General features: G+C 42.3%; 1 pseudogene; it reads right to left on the bottom strand.

Moving 5' to 3' along the window:
* Positions 1-1,908: 1,908 nt before the first annotated feature.
* Positions 1,909-3,944, bottom strand: LOC114686202 (annotated as a pseudogene).
* Positions 3,945-25,668: the final 21,724 nt, after the last annotated feature.

Raw genomic sequence — 25,668 nt, 5'->3', positions numbered from 1 at the left:
ATGTGTACAGTTCTGTGTAAATAACTGCGATGCTTTATATAATGTGTGCATCCACAGATTTTGCTATCAATGGGAAGCCTAAAGCCAACTCCCCAAGGATACTGGAGAACAACAGTATAATGAAGAAAATTAGTATCAGGAAATATAAGTAGTTTAACAAAGAAAAAATAAGTAGTAGAAAATGAAGGTAGTTTAACAAAATAACAAATTAAATGAAATGACTTCCGACAAAAGCTAAGATTTTCTGAACAAATACAAAACCAAGTAGAAATTTTTGGTATTTCAAATGTTTAAAATTGAATGTATTATCAAAAGCCTACATACAAAGAAATCATCAAGTCCATATTGTTTCACCGGTGAACTCTATCAGATGTTTAAGGAAAATGACTGTTACTTTTCTCCAAACTCTTTCAGAACGTCCTGGCTAATTATACAGCCAGCATAACGCTGCTGCTAAAGACTGACAGCCACATTTTAGGAGATAAAATTATATATCATCATGCCTCATGAACAGTATTATAAAATTAAATTCAGCAATCTAGAAAAGGATGAGGCAAACCCTGAATACAATAGAAGTTTAACAATTAAAAAAAATCAAAGAATGTAATTCACTATATCAGCAGACTAAACAAGAAAACGTAATATGAGGCTGAGGAGTGCTTGACAAAAATCAACACACATTCAAAATTAAAACTCACAAATCTAGCACAGAAAGGAAATTCCTGGGCTATCAGGATGGCTCAGCAGGTAAAAATGCTGACAGGCAAGCCTGATGATGTGAGCTTGACCCCTGAGGCCTGCAGTGGAAGGAAGACCCAATTCCAGAAAGTCATCCTCTGATTCCACACTCGTGTTGTGGCACACGCACACACACACACACACACACACACACACAAATAATCATCATCATCATAATAATAATAATAACTATTAGCATTATTAATTAAAACTTAAATTTTCTTTTTAAAATGAAATTTCCAAGGTTGGGGCAGGGGGGAGGAGATAGCTCAAAACAAAAGCATTTGCCCTAAATTCAAATCCTCAGACTGTATGTAAAAGGCCAGAAAGACAAACATGTGACGCAGTCATCTATAATGGCGACACTCCTAAAGGGTGACGAAAGACGGGGACTGGAAAGTCCCTGGAAGCTCTCGGGCCAGCCGACTAGCCTGGCACGCTCAACAGCAGACAACGGGGGGGTAGACGATGACAAATGACAGGCGAGGCTGTCCTCTGACCTCCACGTGTACACACGGCACGCATGTGCCCCCATTCACACATTGGAATGTATGCACACCCACCCACATATAACACATATCACAGGCATACAGACATAAATTAATTTTAAGAAAGAAAGGAAGTCCTCCAAGTTGATGAATAGAATCTTCCAAAAACACCTAGCTAGCAAAACACGGAATGCTCTCCTCACTTTTATTTCTTACTGTATTAGAGGGACTAGCCAGCAGAATTAGACAAGAAAAATAAAGTAATAGAAGTTGAAAAGAAATGAAAGTGCCTGTTCACATACACGTAGAACTCCCAGAAGAATCTACAAAATATTGCTAGAATTAATAAGTCAGTCTATCAAGTTAGCAGTATATGGTTGATGCAGAAAAGTTAATTATAGTCCTCGAAAGTAACAACTACAAAAAGTTCTTAAAATAATTTCCCTTAACAGTCGCATGAAAATTCATGAAATATGCAGTGATAATTTCTCAAAGATATGTGTGAGACCTATACACAGAGAACCACAAAACATGGCTGAGAGAACATTTAAAACTTCTAAATGAGAGAAGACTCAATATTGTAAATGCCTACTGCCTAATGAACAACAGTTGATTTTTTTTTTTTTTTCAGTACAAGTCTTTTTGTTTAGGATCTTGTTTCTAGAGCTGGGTAACTTAGGTCTTACTCATCAGCCTGCCTCACTGTTCCCTTTTCAGATACACAGATGCCATCCAAAAACCTTCTGATATCCTTGTTGCTAACTGTTGTGGCTTGCTGAATCAGAGCCGCTGAATTTGAAACAAATTGAATATCATTTCCTTCAAGGATTAATTCATCCTTCTGGGCTTGAGAGGCAGAACAAGCAGCCCCTGTCCTCATCCGAACCCTGCGGATGTATTTTTCACCCCCAAAATTTCAGATTTCAACCAAAGATTCATGCTCCTGAGTAACGACCTTGATGGGGAAGTGAGCCTACACAGACGTCATCTTGTAATGGAAGCTCAGCATAACACCCTTGGTCATGCTCTGAATGTGACTGCAGATAGTTTGGACAGTGGCCACTCCCTTTCTCTACCCCCTCCACTTGTCAACCCGGAGCCTCTTCTCTTCTTGCCAAGGAGACTCAGCTCTTCCTTGATGTGACTGAAGTCCCTCTGGCCTTCCCAATGACTGTGTGCCCCTTCAGAGTGATGTCGACATTTTCTGGAATGTCGACAGTCTCCTGAGGATGGTCTTCGTTCTCACAGTAACTGGGGCAAAGAGCAACAACCGTTGGTTTGCACGGTTCTGTATTTTACAACGCTGAAACAACACCACTTCAATACGGGCTGTGCCTCAAATTTTGAATTTTGACCTTTTCTGGGGGAGGATACACTCTCCCCTGAGGTGCTGGGCAGAGGCAGCAAGCTATGGCTCCTAGTCACCCACATGCTCTCCCAAGAGGAAAGAGCGATGAGACGCCACAGTTGCAGCGCCCCGGGCTGCGATGTTCGGCAGGTCAGCTGCAGCTCATGCACTTCTCACTTACGATATTTTCAGCCTATGATTATGGTTATCAGGATAGGAATCCATAGTAAGTTGAGGTGTATCTTTAGTTTTAAGGACACAAATTTAGAGGTCGGCAAGAGGCTGGCTGATGAGTCAGACCTAAGTTTACTCATCAGGTAAAAGCACTTGCCACCAAGCCTGACAGCCTGAATTCCATCCTGGAACCCACATGGCTGAAGGGTTGGACCACGTAAGAGAACGGACTCCAACAAAGTGTGTTCCGACGACTTCTACATGCACACTCTTGTGTGCACGCATTTGCACACGAGACATTAAAAACAGTGACACTAAATAAATACATACATAGTAAATAGGTAGATCAATGTAATTTTAAAATAACGCAAATTTGCAGCACCTACACTGCCTAACAACATGCAGCTGAGATGATCCACACAGTGTGCTAAGCACACAGAAGTGGACCAGTGGGGCACTAGTGGGTAAGGAAGTGGATTAGATGCTGCCTGCTCATGATGCCCTGAGTGTAAAGAGTTAAAATAACCAGTAGACTGTTTTAAACACTGAAAGAGAGGGCGGACATCTAAAGTTCACAGAGCAGAAAGCTGGACAGCTGGGACGGGTGGACAAGGGACATACATAGAGCCCGGCCACACGGCTCTATCGTGGGTCTAAGGCAGGAAGCCTCCTTGATCTAAGGGTAAGAGGGAGGGCAGGTTGGTGAAGACAGTCCTAGCACAGGACACGCCTCCAGTTCTCCAAAGCCTCAAATCCAGTGACTCCTTCAGAGGAATAAGTCAGCAGTGCAGAGCAGTTCCGTGTGGTCCCTTCTCGTGTGTCAGAGAGCTGTGGTTGGCTACCGTCTGAGAAGAAACCTATTATTCTACCTGGGGGGCCTTTACAAGTCAAAGGGCGTGATGATGAAGATAGCCTGTCACAGACCCCAGAGGAAGAGTTGGCGGTGGGAGGCAGTCACGGATGGAAAGGACCAGATGCTAACACGCTAAGACACGCAGGCACAGGAGGCTTGCCTCCAGCCGCTTACACAGAGTGAGGTAGCCTGCAGTGGGTGGCTGGACCCTAACCTCGTCACTCTGTAGCCTGAGAGCCCCACACTTGAGATCAGTGGGGATCAACCGCCAGAGACAAATCCACAAGCAGTTTCAATCCCAAATTGGTCGGGGAAACTGACACCCCACTGACCTGATAGCCATAGCCTCGTCCCTCAGGAACCGATAAATGCCCAGCAAGTTTTAGGATTACAGAAACGGGCCTGTCTGTATGGACCTTAGTGCTGGGCTTGCTTCCCAGAATTCCATTCCACTTGGGAGAAAACTTCTTGGCCCAAACATAAGTCTCCTGGGGTATACACACTGGGGCATCTTGAGAGGCGAGAGGACCTGGCCAGCCCTCAGAAAGCAAAGCTTGGAGTAACAAAGGCCCACCCCGTACGCAAAGAAGGGAAGTTACCAAAGTAAACACCATGCTGGTAGGCATCTGACACTTATCCCATCCAAGACAACACCCCGTAAAATCACAGAAAAGATAAAAGGATTCGAGTGGCCCTTTCTACCACACATCCACCCAGCAGACTCCAAATTTAAAGAACCCAGTCGAGGAGGAAATCAAACCCTCATTCTCCTCTCTCTGCCTCATGGTTTCTCTTTTATTCCTTTAGTAGATCTACACTTTTTTTTTTGTTTGTTTTTTGTTTTTGTTTTTTGAGACAGGGTTTCTCTGTGTAGCTTTGGAACTCACTCTGTAGTCCAGGCCAGCCTCGAACTCACAGAGATCCGCCTGCCTCTGCCTCCCGAGTGCTGGGATTAAAGGCGTGCGCCACCACCACCCGGCTTAGATCTACACTTTTATAGATATAATTTTATCATATATATTTTGTTTGTTTGTTTGTTTTGAGTCAGGGTCTCACTATGTAAGCTGTGCCTGTCCTGGATCTTGCTCTGTAGCCCAGGCTGTCCACAAACTCACAGAGAGCTGCCTCCCTCTGCCTCCTGAGTGCTGGGCTTAAAGGCATGTGCCATCATGCCTGGCTTCATATATGTTGGTTTTGAGGAAATCTTTTTTGAAGTTTTTACTCCCCTTCTATCATTATATATTTTATTTGTGTATTTTTTTTCCTTGTTGGGTAATCATACGAGGTTTTTATTTTTCTTTCTTTAATCTTTTGTACTTTCTTCTTCTGATTCATTTTTTAAACTTGTTTAAAAGATTTTTTATTTTTATTTTATGCATATGAGTATTTTGTCTGCATATGATATGTATGTGTTCCATATTTTGTGTCCCTTGCCAATGGAGGACAGAAGAGGACACTGGATCTCCTGGAACTGGAGCTAAGCTGTGAGCTACCATGTGGATGCTGGGTACTGGGCCTAAGTCTTCTTCAAAAGTACTGAGTGCCCTTAACTTCTGAGCCGGCCCCCCTCTTCCACCTTTTAACATTCTTCTCCACTCACTTTTCCTCTTCTCCTTTTATTTGGCCTCAAGTCTGCTCTGCTTTTCTTCTCTTCCCATCACCTTCTTCTCTCTCACATATGTACGATTTCTACAGTTACCCGAAAGCATTTGAAAACTTTGCAGCGGCCTGCAGTATCTTCTGCCGTTTCTGTCCCGCTGTGTTGGTGTGCGTTCGCGGGTTTTCATCAGTTCTGACGGCACGTCTATACCTTGTACAGTTTGCTCTGCTCACAGTTACAACAGCTTGTTTTCTCTCCTCTGAGTGGTACTAGAGACTGAGCCCTCAAGAGCAGGCTTCCTGCTAATTTCCCCAAACAACTGAAAAAGATATCTTAACCAAAGATGCTCAAATTGCAACACAGAGCACAAAGAACACGAAAGGCCAAGCCACATGACTCCAACTGAAGATGATACCTCCTCAACTACAAATTTTAAAGGTATAAAAATGGATAAAATGCCAGGGGAAGAATTCAAAAATTTGCTTGTATAAATCATCAGTGACATAAAAGAGGATACAAAAGAAACAGATGAATGAAGTAAGGAAACCAAGACCTGGAGAAGAAAGTCAGAAATATATGTGAGAAAATATGTACCAGAAACTAAACAAGGAGCCTAACACTTTAGGGAAAGTTATGTAAGAGTTGGGGATGTAGCCAGGCTGGTCGAGTGCTTGTGTTGGGCACCACAGCCCTGCTCAATCCTCAACACAGCATAAATGGGACGTGTGGAGACTCGCAACCCTAGCGCTCAGGAAGTGGAGTAAGAAGGACCAGAAGTTCAAGGTCATCTATATAGCAAGTTCAAGACCGTCCTAGACTACATGACACCCTGTCTAAAAAGAAAAACAAAGTAAATAAAAATGTTAAAAATTAAACTCAATAAATCAAATAAAAATAGTCAAAAAGCAATAATAATAATAATAATAATAATAATATCATCAATAGATCAAACCAAGTGGAATAAACAATGTGAGGGATATAGGACAAGGCTGAGGACACAGTATATTCAGACATAAACTCAAAAACTAAATGAATCAGGCAGAAATATAATAACAGCATATCTTTCAACAGAAACCCCAAAACCAGGAAATCATTGAGTGATGCATTTCCAGCCCTGAAAGCAGACAAATGACAACCCAGACTGTTACATCCGATAAAAAACATCCTTTAAAACCTGTGGAAAAATAATATTCCCAAACAAAGGCAAACTAAAGCAGCTCACATGATCACCAAGCCATGGGTGTAGATGATATTTAAAGATATCCTAAACCTGGAGATGAAACAAGGATAGTCCCAGCTGTGGTGGCATGGTAAAGATGAAATTCACAAGAAGAAACCGTGAACAGAAGGGAGCTAAGAAAGAATGCATCATGTCCACCACAGTAATCCATCCACACCTTAATCAGATAGGGGAGAGAAAAAGAGAACAAACAAATCATAGACTAACTGACCAGAAAACAATTAAAAATCAGAGGAAACAGTAAATACCTCTCAATAACAACTCCAAACATAAATGATGGTCTCAATTCCACAATGGATAGACACACACTAGCGGAATGTATTAAAAGCAAGATCTATCAGTTGTCTCCGAGAAACATGCCTCACTGATGAAGGCACTCGACAGACGAAAAGAAAAACGATGGAAGTCCATTTCCAAACACTGGAAGTCGGAAACGAAGCCAGCACAGCTATCACGATATCTGACAAAGTAAATGTTGAGTCAAAATTACTCCAAAGAAACAAAAAAAGCCACTCAAAATGAATAAAGAGAACATTCCTCAAAGAGATACAATGATTATCAATATGTTGTTTACCCAATTATTGGAATTCCCAATTTCATAAAACAGAAACTAATAGGTCTGGGAGGACATATAGATCATGATATAAAGAGAATTGGGTGACTTCAACAGCCTACTTATGCTAGCATGTCACCCAAGTTAAAAATCAGCAAAGAAACTTGAGAGTTAAATTGCACCATAGATCAAATGGACTTAACAGATATATATAGAATATTCCATCTAACAAACACAAAATATGCATCCCTTGGAACTTTCTCTAAAAAAGATCACATTTTAATCCACAAATCACTGCTTATGAAATAACAAAAGAATTAAATAGCTATTTGTATCTTATCAGATTACAGTACAATAAAATTAGAAAGAAAAGCTACAGAAACTACACAAATATGAAAATGAAAGCACAACTTACCAGAAATGCTGCGAGATGGCTAAGACAGATCAAAGGGAAGTTTATAGCTATGAGCATTTACCGTAACATACTGAGATTTCCAATAAATAATATAGCTCATGGCCTTACAAGAGCAAAGCCAACCAAACCTCAAAGCAGTAGATAAAAGAATTAATAAAATCCAGATATTAATAAACTAGAGGGGAAGTAAACGATATAGAGAAGAGAGGAAACAAAGAGTTAGTTCTGAGGAAACACAAATAAGACTGACAAACTCACAGCCAAACCAACCAAAAGAAATGGAGAGAAAACACATATTGGTAAATTTACAGATTCAATGGGAGTTATCAAAAACAGAGATCAATAAAATTCAGAGAGTAATTAGGAAATATTTGAAAATACATATCCCACCCCTCAAAATTGGAATGTCTAGAAGAAATGGATAAATCGCTAGACACACATTACCTACCCAAATTAAGTGAGGAGGATATGAAGAACTTAGAACTATCAGAAGCATCGAGACTGAAGCTCTGATCACCTCCTAACAAAGGCAGGTGGGTCCCAAGAACTAGCCTGCCAGCCTGGGACAGTGAGGTTGCAGTTCACTGAGAGACACTGTCTCAGGGCAGTGTGGCAGACAGCTTTGGAGGAGGACATCTGAGATCCTACTCGTTAGCATACTAGTGTTCGGACCACACATACAACAGACCAAAAAAAAGCATGAATGTCCTATTTATATTTACACATGTTTAGTGTAATATGTTGCCTTTAAAAAAAGAGAAGAATCAAGGTGTAGTGGCTTACATCTGTAATCCCAGCACCCACGTGGCTGAGACAGGAGGATAACCATGAGTTCAAGGCAGCCTGGGCTACAGAATAGATTCTGTCTAATGAATAAACAAATAATAACAAGACACGTAAGTAAAATTAAGTTTTTAACTTGAAATTTTTGAGTCTGAGAACTGAACATAAGAACAAAAGAATCAAGAGATAAATAACAACAGGACAAGGAAGTTGGTAAGTCTGGAAGCAGGTCTATCATCTAAAAACAGGCTTCCAGTGAAACAACAGAAGAGGCTATGAGAAGGCAACTGTTAAAAACACAAGAAAATCCTCACGTATAGAATGCAATGAATCTCCAGATTGGCAAGGCCCACTTGCCAAATGCTTAACACCACAGCCAGTGTGCACAGCACCATGGTCTTGTAATGTGCACCACCATCAGTGTGTGTCAGTATGAACTGATCGTGCGCCATGCTATCAGCATGTACCTCAGTCTTTTAGTGTTCCGTCAGAATGCGCCACCAGCATACAGCATGTATCCTTGTGTACTGTAGTCATGTATCATGTGGTCAGTGTATGCTACGGTCATGTAGTGTGTGTCAGTGTGCACTGTGGTCATAAATGGTGCAGTCAACGTGCACCAGTCTACTAACACACAATCAGTGTTAGTAGACTAACGGGGCCGTGTGTGAGGTTGGTGTGTACTGTAAGAGCAGTACACTCCATGCTTAGCCAGGAAAGAAGCAACGGAGGCCAACATCCAAGGTCTGCTCACTGTACCCTGTACTCTGGTGCACCAAGCCCAACTTTACTTTTTCTCCAGGAGGGTTTATATAGTTCCGCAGGGTGGGGGGAGCAAGAAGCTGTCATCTGCATAAGGTGGGACAAGCTAACAGGATGTTTGTATAGGATGTTTACAGGGTGAGAGGGTCAAGGGCTCTGACTCAATGTCCTGTTGCTAGGCAACCTGACTGTAAGCTGATCTAGTTCCCTGTCTTATGGGGGGGGGGTCTGTATTTTTCCACTAACTAGAGATTCTGTCCTTGTCCCTGACACTTTATTATTCTGTGATGGTTCTCTCTTTGCACAGCTTCTATTCTGCTCTCATGTCTAGCTCCTTTCTTGCCTGATTTCTCTCTATATTTATCTACTGTCCCCTCTAGGTTCTATCTTAATTCCTTCATCTAGTTCTGTCCCTTCTAGGTTCTCATCTATCTAGTCCTTTCCCCTATCAGCTCCTCTCCCATCTCCTTCTCTCTCATCTGGGTCTTCCTCATCTTGTTCTTCCCCATCTGGTTCTTCCTCTCTCCCATCTCGTTCCTCTAGTCCTCTCTTCTAGCCCTTCAATTTAGTTCTTTTCCATCTCAGTTTGTTCCTCTCAAGTTCTTACCCATCTAGTTCTTCCATTCTCTTTTCTCTTCTCTGTCCTCTGTGCCCTGGAAGTCCTGGTATATAAAGCCAGTCTTCCAGGGTCAAATGGAGGGGTGATAAGAATCACATTGAGAGGCAATAACTGTTAATTATCATTTGCAACCCCAAAGGGAAGTGACCAATGGGGAAATGAATTAACTAAAGGCTGAATTCAGGTAATATCTAAGAAGAGGGCTCTTATGTGCTCAACTATAATCTTAAACGTGATTGGTAAAAAATGTTAAGAATCTATAAGTTGCTAGGTCAATGGGAGAAAATAAAATTGTCTTCTTTTTTCCTGTGGCTCCTATCTGTCCAAGCTATCTGCCGTTTTTCTTCAGGGTGGGGGAAAGTGTGCTCAGTTGCTAGACAACCTGTGTACAGTTAGATGCCTCTGGTGATAGTTAAAGGGAGATTTGGAACTAGAGGTAAGGTTTGGGAAAGGAGGAAGTAAGGCTTAATTGGCACATCCGCCAGGCTTTCTCAAACAGGTAGTCTGGATGCTTAAGTCTGTTCTTAGAGAGTACAGAGGTATCTCTGATAAGGTACTTTCCTCCAACTGGGGATGGACCTGGCTGGATGCTGCCAATGATAATTACAGGGAGGCTTGAACTGGGGTTCTGGCCGAGCATAGCTATCAGTGCAGAAGGTTATCTAAATATTCCTAGAGGTGGTTAGGTAAGGAGTTAAAGGTCTATAAAGTTAGGAAGGTTATAAGAAAGGAGGGTGGAGCTAAATTGTGTGAAGCTATTACTGAACATCCACCTGACCTAGGCAGTGTCTCCGTGTGGAATTTACCTTAAATCAAGAGACTTGCATGTGGACTGTTATTACTGCTAGTCTTTGAAAGTGGCCAAGAGAGATATCTGATTCCAGAGAAAGCCTTTCCTGAGGCTGTTCTCCAAATACCTGGAATGTGTATGTCCAGAGAGTGATCAGTCCACACTGTCAGCCCTTCTTAGGGAAAAATCAATTGGGAAAACTATGAAGGTACACATGGTTTTCATAACAGAAGACAGCTGATATATAACAAGCCAAGTAACAGCAAAAATTCCTTGGGATTTGGTTTCCTCTGGAGGAATTCCCTGATTCCTCTAGGTAGTGACTTTGCCATAACCAGCTGAGTTCTTATGATATATTCCTGTGGCCCGCAGCAGTAGAAAGCTGCAGAGCTGGCAGAAGACACAGCCAGAGGTTCTAGTACAACAAAGGATGAACAAAGACACACATCCAAAAAGCTTTGCCGTGACTATGAAACTTTCTGTAGCATCCTACCCACCTCAGTAGTCAACTGTATTTCTTTGGTCTCGATGAAAACATTGATTCTGGCAGTTTAAAAACAGCCTCAAGCTGAGTGAGATGGTACAGGCCTGTAATCGGAGCAACTCAGAAGCTGAGATCAGAGGACTAAGAGTTCAAAGCTAGCCTGGGGGATATAACGAGTTCAGGGCCAGGCTAAGCTACATTGAGAGACTTTTTCTCAATAATACATACATGCATATATATGTGGTCCCAAATTATTTGTTACCCCACCCACATAACGGCAATAATTATGTTCCATCCCCTTGAATGTGAGCGTGTCTATGACAAACTAATTGTGCAGTGACTTCTGAAGTGTTATGTGATGAGCGATTTGTCACCTTTCTTAGTCATTAGAACACTTTCACTATGAGGAGCCCCAGGTTAGCCCAAACCAAAGGTTACCTAGAAGGAGGGAGCTGGTAAGCTCCTTCTGTTCCACCTTATCCACTGTCTACTACAGTCATGCAAGATGCCCAGAGCCATCTGGTCAACCCTTCCAATCCTGACTCACAGGGACTGGGAGAAAGAACTGTAGCTATTTTATGGTACCAAGAATTCAATGAATTGTTAAGCACAAAAAGGTAAAGGAACATTGACAAAGAACCAAATTAGGACCCCGTTGGGATTGTGGGAAGAGGTGAGAGAAGTAAAAGAGAGCCAAAACTTCACCTACCAGTGTTAGGTCAGTAAACAACCTGTGAAACTGGTGAGCCAAAAAAGACAGTTCAGGCCGGGCGGTGGTGGCGCACGCCTTTAATCCCAGCACTCAGGAGGCAGAGCCAGGCGGATCTCTGTGAGTTCGAAGCCAGCCTGGGCTACCAAGTAAGTTCCAGGAAAAAGGCGCAAAGCTATACAGAGAAACCCTGTCTCGAAAAACCAAAAAAAAAAAAAAAAAAGACAGTTCAACATCTGAAATCTAAAATACCAAATATGAAGTATGGGGATAGGGCCGTGGTAGGAAATTTGCTTAGCATTTGCAATGCCTTGAGTTCGCTCGCCAGCACCAAGTGTGTGTGTGTGTGTGTGTGTGTGTGTGTATAAATATATATCCATATACATGAAGTGCTTCAAGGTTGGAAATGTCTTATAGTTGATCTGATTCCACCAGCGGAGAACTCCACACCTGACCTCACATGATGAGTCATAATCAAAGCAGTAGTGAACTAAAATATTGTGCAAAGTACCCTGCAGATCATGTGTATAAGTGCATATGAATGACAAACAAGCTTTGTCTTTAATCTTGGGCTTAAGATACTGTATTAGATGTATGTGAGATTCCAAAAATCTAAAGAGTTTAATATCTGAGCCTAGTATGTCGAATAAAGGGTAGTTTGTGTAGATGTATGACTGTGACTATGTATATATGCATGCACACACATGAATGACAATGTCAAAGGATAGGTAGCTGGGGCAGTTAAGAATTCAAAAGTCAGCCGGGCGTTGGTGGCGCACGCCTTTAATCCCAGCACTCGGGAGGCAGAGACAGGCGGATCTCTGTGAGTTCGAGGCCAGCCTGGGCTACCAAGTGAGCTCTAGGAAAGGCGCAAAGCTACAGAGAGAAACCTGTCTCGAAAAAACAAAAAAAAAAAAAAAAAAAAAAAAAAAGAATTCAAAAGTCATTACTTATGAGTAAACTACAATGTGCAGTTGAAAACTATAGTTCCATAAGCCTTTGATCTCTCTTTAACTTTTTAACATATGTTCATTTATGATTCTGTTTAAAACAAAGATTTTTCAAAGAATAACAGAACACAAAATACTCTTTTCTTTCCACAATTTTCAACAAAGGAAAAAAACCTCAGCTGAGCTTCACACAAACACCACCCATTTCCAGGGCCACCTGCTATAAATCACTGTCACATGCCATCAGTGTGGGATAAGAGGCATTCGCACACATGGCCCTACACCTCAAAGCACGTGTGATTTGCTAAAGGAGGAAGAACACATTCAGGAGATGCATGAACAGGGTTCTCGGATTAATCAGGTAAGGCACGTGGAGAGTGGGTGCTCCAGGCACGAGACAGGGACTGTAATCTCGAAAGATGAGCATCTAGAGAAAGGATTGTGAGGACAGGGACTCTTAGGGCGGCTGAGATAGGTCGTGATGTCCAGGTTTTATGTCTGTGAAACCATGGGTACCCTAGCTCTGCTCTCGCTCAGCCACACCTTCAAAACGCAAGCAGCACATGGTTTCTGTGTTTCAGCTGCTCTCAAAGCCCCATCACTGATGACACTGATGATAAACTCTCAGAAAATCCGCCAGAGCGATGACAGAGATCACTGACACGTACACAGGCCTTTGCAGATCACGAAACTCGTTCCATTTTATCTTCACATAGTGAGGCAGGTTAGAAATGGTTCGGATATGTTTTTAGGGGTGTGTGTGTGTGTGTGTGTGTGTGTGTGTGTGTGTGTGTGTGTTGCACAGATTGCACTCATCTGTGCCACAGCACAGGGATGTTCTTTTCAATCACTTCTCCATTTTACTTTCTGATATAGGAGCTCTGGATGACGAACCTTGAGTTCACTGTTTCAACTAGACGGGCTAGCCAGACAGGGCCCTCAGCACTAGGGCTACAGGATAATGTTGCCATGCCCAGCTTTCTATGTAAGTGCTGGGGGTCTAAACTCAGGTCCTCATCCTTTCAGAGAAAGTACTCTATCCGCTAAGCTGTGTCCGCAGCCCAACCTCTTTCTGGTTTCTGAGGCACAGTCTCATATATCCCTGGCTTGCCTTGAACTTGCTCTGTACAAGCTTGCTTTGAACTTCAGATCCCTCTGTCCCCATCTCCGCCCCGGCCCCCTCCCCCCCCCCCCGCACACCCCGCCGTGTTGAGATTATAGGGGTGGGCCCCCACACCCAGATTATGTGGTACTGGGGATCAAACCGAGCACCTCATACATACTAGGAAAGAACTCTACCAACTGTGCCATATCCCTAGCCTGCAAATCTTTGTACCCCACTGTACAGATAAAGAGTCAGGAGACTGAGGTAAGTTAGGTGTTCCCACCACACAAGTAGACAGAAAACTGAGATGAAAGTATGTGTCTGGGACCCCAGCGTTGGTGGGTAACCAGCTTATCCAAAACACATACTTTTAGTATGATACCATGAGTACTGGCAGACCCTTTTGTTAAAGCTAGATGGGTGTGGTTAAAAGTAAAAAGAAAGGGCTGGTGAGATGGTTCCGTGCTAAACCTGATGACCGGAGTTCAGGGACCTAGGCAGTGAAAGGAAAATGCCAACCCCCTCAACACCCTCTGACCTCTGTGTGCACATAGGTCACACACCCTCTGACCTCTGTGTGCACATGAAAGAGAAGAGACGGTTTATATTTACAGGTTTATTGGCATCTAATAGACAAAAACTGTATACTTAAGGTATAGAATGTTTGTTTTCAATGTATGTGTATATACACACACAGATGCACACACATGTACATTGTAAAATTATTTCCGTAATCAAGCTGACGTATCTATCATCTCACCTAGTTATCCTTTATATTTTGTGATGGAGACACTTGAGACCCATCCATTCAGCAAATTTTAAATGTAAAATACAATATTACTAACTTAGTCACCAATTTGTATATTATGTTTTCAGAACTTGTACATCATGTGTGTGTATGTGTGTGTGTGCGCGCGCGCGCGCGTGTGTGTGTGTGTGTGTGTGTGTGTGTGTGTGTGTGAGAGAGAGAGAGAGAGAGAGAGAGAGAGAGAGAGAGAGAGAGAGAGAGAGATTGGTTGTGTGCCATAACACACGTAGAGGAGCCAGAGGGCAATTTAAGGGGGTCAGTTCTCTTCTTCTGCCATGTGGGTCCCAGAAGAGCACTCAGGTCACCAGGATGGGCTGCTAGTGTCCTTACTTGCTGAGCGGTCTCTCTGGCCCAGAACTTGAAAGTCTGTATTGTTTGACCAATTATCTCCCCTTTCACTTAACCCTACCCACTAGTAACCATGAGTTCAATTATTACTATTATTTTGATTTCACATATAAGTAACATATGCAGTGCAATTAAATGTGAAACAGCCTTAGCCATCAGAGATATACAAATCAAAACCACTTTGATTTGCATCTCACCCAAATCAAGAAAACAAATGACAAAAAGTACTACTGAGGCCATGTGGAGAGTGGGACTCGAACTCACTGCAGGTGACAACGTAAACTGGTCCAACCCCTATGGAAACCGTCATGAAGTTTTCTCAAGAAAGAAAGAAATCTGAAATGAGAACTACCATAGCGCTCAGCTCTACCACCCTTGGCTACTGAGTCAGGATTCTACGGGACACTAGTCCGTCCATACTTACTGCTGCCCTACTCCAAATACCCGGGGATGGAACAGGCAAGAGAACAAACACATGGGTGCAGAAAGCATGGGGCATATGCACACAGAACCTTAAGGAGCCATAGAGAAAAATGAAATTTACAGAAAAACATATGCAACCATCAAGGACTGTGTTCATTAAAAGAAGCCAGACTCTTTTAGACAAATAGCATGGGTTTTCTCTTACATAGAGAACCTTGATTTAAAAGCATGCATACACATCTGTGTTACGTGTACATCTTTGAAGTTCACCAAACTTGAAGGGGGGTTGGAGAAAGGAGGAATGGATCTTAAGGGAGATCTTCATGGCTAGGAAACAGGGTAATGGAACACAGGTCTAAAGATGGAAGAAATGGAGACCCTGGGAAAGGAAAAGACCAGTTGAGCGTAAGGGACATGGAGAGAGTGGTGAAGAAAGGCAACACGTGAGAACCAAGTATAATGGCATCCATACAGAAGATGCCGCGATGGAACCCCTTACTGTGGATGCCAACCCAAAACAGACTGATACATTTTTAAAAGAACTTTGAGTCTAGTTATCATACAATGAAGTAAAAAGGAATCAGGAGAGTATATGGTACTGGGCAGCTGGCATAAGAGGAGATGAATTCAGTCCCCAGAGCTCACCTTAAGAGTCAGGCATGCGATATGTACTTATCATCCCAGCACTGGTGAGGTAAGCACTCTCTCTAAGAGTGGGAAATGGGGTGAGCAAGGTTGAAAGCAGGCATTAGAAAAAGCTAAAACTAGCCGGGCAGTGGTGGTACACACCTTTAATCCCAGCACTCGGAAGGCAGAAACAGGTGGATCTCTGTGAGTTCGAGGCCAGCCTGGTCTACAGAGCAAGATCCAGGAAAGGCGCAAAGTGACACAGAGAAACCCTGTCTCAAAAAAACAAAAAAGAAAAGAAAAGAAAAAAAGAAAAGAAAAAGCTAAAACTGTCGCATGATATATTCAAATGAATCAGGAATCCTCCATGAATTGTTCATTCTCTGTAAGACTCAAGAGGGCAGAAGTCACTGCTGGCTCTGCTAGTCTCAGTCAACACAGCTTGTTAAACTGCAGGTCACCGTCCCATATGGGATCACAGAACTGAAGGTGGGTAGCACGAAAACTTGACAACAGCGAAAGATTTCAGGACAGTCATCAGAACTCAAATGTGTGCTAAGCCCCAGGTATTTCCGGCAGTGCTAGCCCATGTTGCATCATAGGGCTTCGCTGACCCCTTGGTTCTGCTCACAGAGCTTGCACACTGCACTCTACACACTGGCACACCACACAGCAACCCTGAATGCCAGTGAGCACTGCCTGAGACTCCGGGGCTCAGAGTCAAGACTACTGTACATTATACATTGCAGTGTTTTCCTGGACATATATAGCTTCCTGCTCTGGAAACATGATGATTTAATTATGAAAAATGAGGATCTTTCCACCATCATTCCTCAGCATAGAGATCCTTGGATTGGACTGTGTTAGAGAGTTTGATATTAAAAGTTGCTGTTGTAAAGCAGAGGCAGGCAGATCTCTTGAGTTCGAAGCCAGTCAGGTCTACAGAGCTAATTCCAGGACGGCCATGGCTACACAGAGAAACCCCGTCTCAGGGGCGGGGATGGGAGTGGGGGTGGGGGAGGTGCTGTTATAGTTGTCCACTTGACTTTCGTTTTGTTAAAAAAAAAAAAATCATTCAGTGAATTTTGGCTTGGGAATTGGACAGAATTCCCAACAATGCCTAAAACAGCCCCAAACATACTTCTGCCATTTTATGCTATACATTAATGCAAAGTGATTGACTCAGCTTTTACCATTATAAAATCAAAATATTAACCAACACTGTAAAACACTAAAGAGACTCTGTGTCCTGTAGTACCAAATGTTCAGCCAAGATTTAATTCCTTATATAAAAAGAAAAAAGAAAGAGCAAGCATCCATCTCATTAGTATGCAAATTTGCTTTCATCTTTAATAAGTGGTAAAATAATATGGATACAGGGCTAGAGAGATGGCTTCGTGATTAAAAGCACTTGCTGCTCTTGCAGAGGCCTGGGGTTTGGTTCCAGCACCCACATGATCCCTCACAGCAGTTACTTCAGCTCCAGGGGATCTGGCTCCCTCTTCTGGCCTCCGTGGGTATTGTAGTATGGGGTGCACTAACATGCCATCCTACCACTCACACATGAGGTAAATAAATCTAAAAAAAACCCACATACAATTAGTAATTTTTAAATGACATGTATACCAAGTAATCATTTTAAAAGTAAATTTCTTGCCGGGTGGTGGTGGCGCACACCTTTAATCCCAGCACTCGGGAGGCAGAGGCAGGCAGATCTCTGTGAGTTCAAGGCCAGCCTGGTCTACAAAGCGAGTTCCAGGAAAGGCGCAAAGCCACATAGAGAAATCCTGTCTCGAAAAAACAAAAACAAACAAACAAACAAAAAAAAGTAAATTTCCTTATGGGTTATTATCAGTGAATGTTTGGTTTGTATTCCTATTTTATATACCTAGATACTCGGGGTCATGAAAATGTTTTCAGGTGCAAGAGGGCTGTTAGTGGAGAAAATGCAAATGCCCTAGCATACAACACTTGGCAGAGGCCGTGACCAAACCCCGACCACAGCTGTTGTTGGAATGAGGGAAGTGATAACGTGTGCAGGGACTGGAAGATCTGAGAGCTGGGGGAAGGCAAGAGGTACTCAGCAGGCAGCGGAATTGTCAGGGGATTAGGCTGGATTCAGAAATGCATCTGAATTTCCTTCACACTCCAAGCAGAGTCTCCTCTTCATTTCCAGATGTACTAAAAAATTATCATTGTCTAAGTAGGAGGGGAAAGAATATGATCAAAATATAGTGTATGAGAAATTTTTAAATAAAAAGTTTTATATATACACATATATATATCATTGCTTTACATGATATACATGAGAATGAATCCTTAAAATAAACACATATAACAGTATTTCTCCCAAAAGATTCTTAGTCGAAGAATCATGATTGTGAAAGTCCAATGTGTGGTTAATATTGGGTTAAGAGCCCTTCAGGGATGAAATCCTGGTGTGAGGATCCCAGATTGAGTTCATGATGAATCCACCTCCATTGCAGTGGAGTTCTAGAAGGATTTATTGGGGAATTCTGTCCCAATACCAAAGCCAAACTTCACTGGATTCTGTTTTTACAAAATGAAAGTCAATTCAGCAATGACAACGGCAGCTTTCAAAATCGAACCTCCAAACACAATCCAGTCCAAGGACACACATATGCTGAAGAATGGCGGTGAGGAAATATTCAGTCTGTGTTTTCCATATTAAATCATCATGTTCCGCTAAGAGCAGAAAACTATGTGTACAGTAGAAACACTGCAATAATACACAGGAGTGGATTGAGATGTTCAGAAACACTACTGTCGTCCAAAACCTCCCCCTTTCAGTAAGTACAGCCTCTGCCACATGGACACGGGAATACTGAAGCCCGGCTGGGAAGACCCAGCTGGGAAGACCGCACCACAGGAAAGAGTGGTATGGCTGAGCCTGAGTCCTCAAAACCCACGGGTGGAAAGAGAACTGACTCCCACCAATTGCCCTCCAACCTCCACACCTGTGGCCTTGGCGTGCACATACATGCACACATGCTAAATAAATGTCAGGGAAAAAAAGTCAGAGGTTATCAATGAGATGCTAAGTCCACCAAAGCCAAGGCAGAGAATGAAAATCTGGGAAGAAAAGGCCTCTAAAGTGACTAGATTCAGATATTAGATTCAGGCCAGTAAAACTTATCTGAATAAAAACACCTTTAAAACATCTTGAATGTTTAAAATAGATTTTTTTTTTTTTTGAGAGAGGATTTCTCTGTGTAGTTTTGGTGCCTGTCCTGGATCTCACTCTGTAGACCAGGCTGGCCTCAAACTCACAGAGATCTGCCTGGCTCTGCCTCCCAAGTGCTGGGTGGGATTAAAGGTATGCACCACCACCGCCGCCCGGCCTAAAATAGATTTTAAAACACTGACAGTGTTGGTCTATTTTTAATTAACCCATTTTTATTCATAGTGTATCTGTGTTTAATATTTTTATTGAACAAATCCTACCATCCTGCAGAAACCCAAGGAAAGCTCTACTCCAAGTTTTCAGTAGTAGACCCTCAAATTACTCAGACAGGGAAGTCTGTTTGCTAAATTTTTGTCTGATAGCCACAGCTTCCTGGAGTATGTAATGAACAACTCCTGTTCGCTGTAAAAGCTCACAAAAAAAAAAAGAAAACAACCCAGAAAGTTAAATGCCCAGAACAGACGTTAGTGGTTATGGTGTAGGACACAACGACCCCTTGCCTACCTCTACCACACAGTATGCGCTGAAGTACCTTCAACTGCTCATTCAACCCTAAGCTCCTTAGACTCTGTCTCACACTCACCTTACACAATCAGATGCTCGGTAAATATGTATGAGAGGGCTGGGGACACGGCTCAGCAGTAGAGCACATCTTAGCATGTACAAGTCCCTGGTTTCAGTCCTCAATATGAACCAAAAATGTATCCGAGAGATGCAGCATGGACACGCATGAACTATTAGTACAAGAGTGTTCGAAAGGTCTCTGGAATTAAAACCGAAATTATTCAGCCTCCCCATTTCCAACAGAGGTGGGACTTGCTGGGAGGAGAAGAACAAAAGAGTTCAGAGAAAGGGACACATACCCCACTTGAACACCCGCTTGTCTTGCCAATATTGCTTTGCCCCAGGGTCTAGTGTTTACAAAGCACCACATGCATGCACCCAGCAGAGTCCCCTGTGGTGGCTGCTTGTCGAGCCCTGACATTTCCCAACACCTCCTGCATGTAGTGAAGCACAAAATCCAGCACCTTCACTAAGCAGATAATTTTCACCAAACTCCTCTTCACATTAATAACAGCGCCGGAACCCATGCCCTCTTTGTGCTCTGAAAGTATCCCACATCCTGAGGACTTTCCTGTGAAACGAACACACTGGTTTTATGTGGAGTGAACACTATGCGCTTTTCCAAACTTGGTCAAGAATAGTTCTTTTGAAAAACTAAAAAAAAAAGAGAGAGAGAGAGAGAGCTTGGCAAAGTATTAGAAAAGGTTGTCTTTTTAAAGGACGTACAAAGATTATTTTGGAAAGCTGGAAAAAGGAAACCCGTAACTTTACCGAAGAGACAGAAGGAAAGGTAATTGGTTTCTTTGAAAAGGAGTGTCTGCTCTATTCACTCCCACTTCTGTCCACAGACAAAATAGGTGCAAAGGGGAGAAAACGGGCCTTGCCTTTTGAATTAATTTATAAACCACAAAACGGCACTTTCTGATGGATATAACACTTCATTTTAGGTGGACCTTAAAAAATTGTTTCAAATTGTTTAAATTAACCCCTAACATAGTTAGTCTTTAAAAAAAAAAAAAGCTTCCTCACTTTCAAACTGTACACTCATGCTGTTTCTATTACTTAATTATTGTGAACATTTCTGAGGTCATTAGACACGCGTAAGTTATGGTCACACAGCCTGTTGAAATGTTTCCAATTTTTGAAACTTTTCATGAGTTCTCAGGCTTCACTCTGCTGCGTTTCTTCAAATAAGTACATGCTAGCAAACTAATATCAAAAAAATCTATTCAAATACTGCTTGTGAAGAGAACAGACCTTTCTCATGAGTAATATTTTTAGTGAGATATACTTAACCTCACCCAATGGATACAATGATGGGAACAGGAACCCACACTCTGGCTTACAGTTTGGATTTGCTAGTTCAAAATGAGGTAGGAAACCTCAGTTGTCCATGCATGCAGTGAGGATAGGATTGCGTTCTCAGAGGTGCTTTTGTAAGCAGGCTCATCGACATAACAAAGTAAAGTAGCCAAACCAACTCCTTCTGAATGCCACAATCATCTTTTTTATTAAGTTTATCTTCACTTTACACATTAAAGTTACATTTAAGTATACGTTCACAGTAATGTTTTTATTAAAAGCTACTTTGGGAAAAGTACTGCCTTGTCTCTCACTTTTCAAAAGTATCTTCAAAAATATCTTTTAATGTCTGCATAATATTCCAACAGATGCATATTTTCTTTTGCTAAGATTTCTCTAAGTTATTTTAAATGTTTATTTTTACTTTTATTTGTGTGTGTGTGTGTGTGTGTGTGTGTGTGTGTGTGTGTGTGTGTGTGTACAAACACACATGCGTGTACTGGTGCCAGAGAAAGTCAGCGCATCGAATCCTCTGAAGCTGGTTGTGAAGCACCTGAGATGGGAGCTGGGAGCTGAACTCACATCCTCTGAAAGACCAGCAAAGGCTTCTAATCCCTAAGCCATCTACCCCACCATCCTTAGTTTTTCTCATTTTAACAATGATTGCATCTTTATTTTTGCCAAATTTTTGGTTAGTCCCTTAAGACAAAGTCATTAATGCCAATTTCAGAGCCAAAAAGGTGTGAGCAGTGCGAAGCACTGGCTCAGGGGCCGTCTCAGCTCCTCCTCTGGTCCCACTTAGCTCTCAGTGCTCTGGGATCCCTTTTCTTAACACCCGCCTACTAGGATAAGGTTATCCGTTTGTCGTGGATATTTTTAGACTTTCAGACTGTCCCAAAGGAGATGTTAAACATCTGGGGGGAAAGGGCTTGTTCTGGGGGCGGGGGCAGGGTTTCAGTGTCCAGATGATCTTCTTTCACTCTCAAAACTATCTCCAAAACAAGGGAGAAAAGAAACAGAAACTTCACATAAAGTCAGTAAGTGGACAGAGAGATGATGAATGACTCAACAGAAGAGAAAGGTCAAACCTAAGACATGCAAAGGAAGATCCTGTAGAGTGAAAGCTAAATTGTCCCCAAGAACTCTAGGAGAAGGAGGAAATCTAAGTCTGAGATAGAAGAGAGGCATGGGCCAGGGGCCACGGTAAACCCAAGATCCCAACCTCCACAAGCCAAATTAAACTGCTCCCCCTTCCCACAAGACAGATGGGCTGTTTCTGCTGAAACTGAACCAGAACCATTCAAATCTGGAAGACAGCGGCTTGAGGCATGGAGGGTTATGTATGGGATAGAGCTAAGTGGAGATAAAATGAACCTTGGTCCCTTCCACTACAATATGATGGCATTCAGGCTCCCCAAAACATGGGGTGGGAGACTAGATGACTCCTTTCTGAAGATGGTGCATTGCAGATGAGCAACACCCACAGATACCAACATATGGGCTCTCTAACAACAAACAAGTCTTGCAAACACACATACACACACATTAATTCATTCAATACATACTTATGGAGTGATGCTGTTCTGGGTAATAGGACTGAGAAATAAATAAAACAGAAATCCCTCTCTTCACAGAGCTTCCATCCTAGTAGAAGAAAGCAGACAATAAATATAACAAACAATAAATTATATAGTATATGGGGAAAATAAAACCAGAAAGTGATGCCAGAAATTCTGAGTAGAGCGGTCACATATGCATGTGTATATAAGATCATATGTGACATGCCAATAGAAGGGCAACTATTTGGGGGGACAAAGGAGAGGGAAGGGAGAAGGGGTGCACAGGAGGGTCATGGGAGTGACTAAGCAAAGTACAATGGGGGCAAGTACATTCCAGGGATGAACACATCATAGAGAAACCGTTATTTGGTATACATACTAAAAAGGAGTCTTAAAGGATCTCAAAGAAATAATACAAGACATTTTACCCTTTAAGTGGTAACTACACAAAGTTTTGAAGTAGCACCCCAAGAACGACACAAACTCTTCAGGTTCAAACGTATGTGAAACTTTGTTCAGCTTCCTGACCTACTGGGATGTGAACAACCTCCACCACATGATCCCATCGCCATGGACTGAGCTGCTCCATTCCACCTTCCCCACCATGACAGACCCAAACTCTCTGAAAGCATCCTGTGGAGAACTGCCGTGAACATCATTAAGTTGCTATGGCAATGATGCTTAGGGAGACTGGCCTACTCGATTCCATGAAAGGAAGGACCTGTGTTGTCTTCGAACCATATCTGCAAGGTAGGAAAGAAATCTCCGTGTCCGGTTACCTCCAAATGGGAGGGAAGGACAATGTGGCCACCTACACTGGAATTTTGATTTCTGGCCAGTAGGAGAGTTCCTCTGTCCTCCCTGTGACGGGTCCTCCTCAGCAATCCCTGCATATAGTCACCAAGCCTGCTCCAACAGGGATGGATGTGCAACCTGGAAGATGCTTCTTGCTGCATAGTAAGTTGGTGGGGGCACCAACCCATCTGGCTCTCCATACAAAGATGGACGAAGACGAAGTGGTCCATCTGGAGAGATGGAGGCTCCTCCCCATCATTCCTGTAGTATTTGAACAATGCCCTCAGTGACTCTCAGGGAAGATCAGAGACAGGCAGCCGCAGGACAAGAGTTATGACTATGGTGCAGCCTCCATGGCTTGGAAGCCCCTTTTACAAATAATAGCAGGTGTTATTTTTAAAAATGCCCCCCATTGTACACTAAAAATACTGTTTTGATATACAAGATTGGAAGAACTTTTTAAATTCTTACTTAATTTTTTAGTTGGCATGTAGAATGCTGGGTTCCGTTGTGGCATTTTCTTTGTATATGTGTATGCATGTGTATAGTTATATGCCAGATAAATAAGATTAAAGGTGGTTTTTTTTTTTTTTTTTTTTTTTGTGATATATATTTTTTATTTTACAATACCATTCAATTCTACATATCAGCCATGGGTTCCCCTATTCTCCCCCCTCCCACGCCCTCCCCTTACCCCCAGCCCACCCTCCATTCCCACCTCCTCCAGGACAAGTCCTCCCCCGAGGACTGTGATCAACTTGGTAGACTCAGTCCAGGGAGGTCCAGTCCCTTCCTCCCAGACTAAGCCAAGTGTCCCTGCATAAGTTCCTGGTTTCAAACAGCCAATTCATGCATTGAGCACAGGACTTGGTCCCACTGCCTAGATGCCTCCCAAACTGATCAAGCCAATCAACTGTCTCACCTATTCAGAGGGCCTGATCCAGCTGGGAGCCCCTCAGCCTTTGGTTCATAGTTCATGTGTTTCTATTCATTTGGCTATTTTTTTTCAATAATTGAGTAAAACTGAAATTTATTATAAGCCACAGTCGTCCTAGGGACCTCCATGCTATATATATATATATATATAGCCTTTATGGTTCTATGGGTTGTGGTCTGATTGTTCATTTTATATCTAGAATCCACCAATGAGTGAGTACATACCATAACTGTCTTTCTGGGTTTGGGTTACCTCACTCAGGATGATTTTTTCTAGTTCCATCCATTTGCCTGCAAATTTCATGCTTTCGTTGTTTTTCTCTGCTGAGTAGTACTCCATTGTGTATATGTACCACATTTTTTTCATCCATTCTTCCGTTGATGGGCATCTAGGCTGTTTCCAGGTTCTGGCTATTACAAATAGTGCTGCTATGAACATAGATGAGCATGTATCTTTATGGTATGTATCAGCATTCTTTGGGTATATGCCCAAGAGTGGTATGGCTGGGTCTTGAGGTAGTTCGATTCCTAATTTTCTGAGAAACCGCCATACTGATTTCCACAGTGGTTGTACAAGTTTACATTCCCACCAACAGTGGAGGAGTGTTCCTTTGCTCCACATCCTCTCCAACATTGGTTGTCATTGGTGTTTTTGATCTTAGCCATTCTAACAGGTGTAAGGTGGTATCTCAGAGTCGTTTTGATTTGCATTTCTCTGATGATTAAGGATGTTGAGCATTTCTTTAAATGTCTTTCAGCCATTTGTAGTTCTTGTTTTGTGAATTCTCTGTTTAGCTCTTTAGCCCATTTTTTAATTGGACTGTTCAGTGCTTTGATGTCTAGTTTCTTGAGTTCTTTATATATTGTGGAGATCAATCCTCTGTCAGATGTGGGATTGGTGAAGATCTTTTCCCAATCTGTTGGCTGTCTTTTTGTCTTATTGACTGTGTCTTTTGCCCTGCAAAAGCTTCTCAGTTTTGAGAGGTCCCATTTATTAATGGTTGTGCTCAGGGTCTGTGCTGTCGGTGTTTTATTTAGGAAATGGTCTCCAGTGCCAATGCGTTCAAGAGTGCTTCCTATTTTCTTTTCTATTAAGTTTAGTGTAACTGGATTTATGTTTAGGTCTTTGATCCACTTGGACTTGAGTTTTGTGCATGGTGACAGATATGGATCTATTTGTAATCTTTTACATATTGACATCCAGTTATGCCAGCACCATTTGTTGAAGATACTTTCTTTGTTCCATTGTATAGTTTTGGCTCCTTTGTCAAAAACCAGGTGTTCATATGTGCATGGATTAATGTCAGGGTCTTCAATTCGATTCCATTGGTCCGTATGTCTGTTTTTTATACCAGTACCAAGCTGTTTTTATTACTATGGCTCTATAGTAGAGTTTGAGGTCCGGGATGGTGATGCCTCCAAGGGTTGCTTTATCATATAGGATTCTTTTAGCTATCCTGGGTCTTTTGTTTTTCCATATAAAGTTGAGT

This window comes from Peromyscus leucopus, chromosome 9, assembly GCF_004664715.2.
Source record: "Peromyscus leucopus breed LL Stock chromosome 9, UCI_PerLeu_2.1, whole genome shotgun sequence".
Classification (NCBI taxonomy): domain Eukaryota; kingdom Metazoa; phylum Chordata; class Mammalia; order Rodentia; family Cricetidae; genus Peromyscus; species Peromyscus leucopus.
Note: the sequence above shows the minus strand (reverse complement) of the source record. Positions and strands in the feature narration are given on the sequence as shown.